Below are 1,631 nucleotides of genomic sequence, written 5' to 3' on the forward strand. Positions count from 1 at the left end.
CTTTCTTTCTTTCTTTCTTTCTTTCTTTCTTTCTTTCTTTCTTTCTTTCTTTCTTTCCTTCCTTCCTTCCTTCCTTCCTTCCTTCCTTCCTTCCTTCCTTCCTTTCTTTCTTTCTTTCTTTCTTTCTTTCTTTCTTTCTTTCTTTCTTTCTTTCTTTCTTCTCTCTCTCTTTCTTCCTCCCTCCCTCCTTCCCTCACTCCCTTCCTTTCTTTCTTCCTTTGGTCTTAAGTTGTTTTTTTTTTTTAAGTAAGGAGGTGTAGAATGAATAAATGAAAGGCAAACAAAATTAAGTGCTCCCACAAAATTGCACACAGGTTAGATGCAATGAGATATTTATACTGAGCTTTTACACCTTGGATGAACTGCTGTCAAATAGTAAATGCAACTGATATTAACCGATCAAAAATGTTCCTGGACGTCAAACAACAAATTTTTCTTTGTATCTTAAATAATGCTATCATAGGAACCCATGTATCTTTCTTAATAACTACATATTTAAAATTTGTCATTATTTTAAATTTAGCTTTATCCCCATGAAACATACAAAACAAAATACACTCAATAAATGTATTGTCATACATTAACTTCACAATCTACCACTGTAACTATGCAGATGTTAAACACTGGCAGCTTTAACTCACACTTTGCAGTTGAAATGCAGTGTTCCAACTCATAATTAAAAGTGTTGTGTTTTCATGCTGGCTTTCATGTGTTCAAGAACGAAAACAAAGGAAGTTGTTGGGATAATTTATTTAGACTTACTACATAGACATATACTGCTCATAACTCATTTTTTGCCCTTGAGATGTATTTGTTTGTACTTTGGAGGAGTTCCCAATAATGTCATGTAGTACTTCTCAAAGCAGAAGGGGGGATACAAAATGAATAAAGTGTAATTAATGAAAAATTAAAATAAAAAAACACTTAAAAAGACAGTATTAATTTTCAGTAAAATTAAAGATATATATTTCATCTGAAAAAAAAAAAAAGAATTCTCCCCAGTCACTGATGCAAACCATGCAGAGGAGTCCACTCCTAAAATGACTAAGTTTACATATTTGGGTGTAAGCAGACGGCGTCCTTAATTTTGAACCAAATCTTGGTTAATGCTGGGGAACTGAGAGTATGAAATTAAATACCGGTATAATATAATAGCAAGGAGTCAAATGAGGTTATTTAACTGCCTTTTAAATTTCTGCTTCCCAGTTTGAACAAAGAACATTGCAGTAGCCAACATAGAATTTTCTCTGACATTGGAACAGAACTTATGTAACAGATTTCTTTATAAAGTCGAGCTAAATTGATCGGCTGTTTGAGAATGGAGAAAAGATTAGACACGCTTAAGAAAAGGAGGTAATTAAAATTCAGACTACATATTGCCTGTGGGTAGAAAGATTCCAGCTTGCAGCTTGAAACCTGTGCTGATGGACCACTCACTGGAGCGTCTGAATGGGCTCCCTGAGAGCTTGCATGAAACTGCAAGCAGTAGTTTTGCTTTTTCAAGTAATTTTTAAGCTTCTCTGACAGGCACGTAGATGCCCATCATCTTGCTTCTGCATTTCCTGTATTAGGATATGAAGTGTGCGCCGCTATTGGGATATTCTGACTGCCTGAATCGTTAAAGTGAGGCT

Source organism: Psammomys obesus, unplaced genomic scaffold, assembly GCF_907164565.1.
Source record: "Psammomys obesus unplaced genomic scaffold, mPsaObe1.curated_primary_1811, whole genome shotgun sequence".
NCBI classification, from domain to species: domain Eukaryota; kingdom Metazoa; phylum Chordata; class Mammalia; order Rodentia; family Muridae; genus Psammomys; species Psammomys obesus.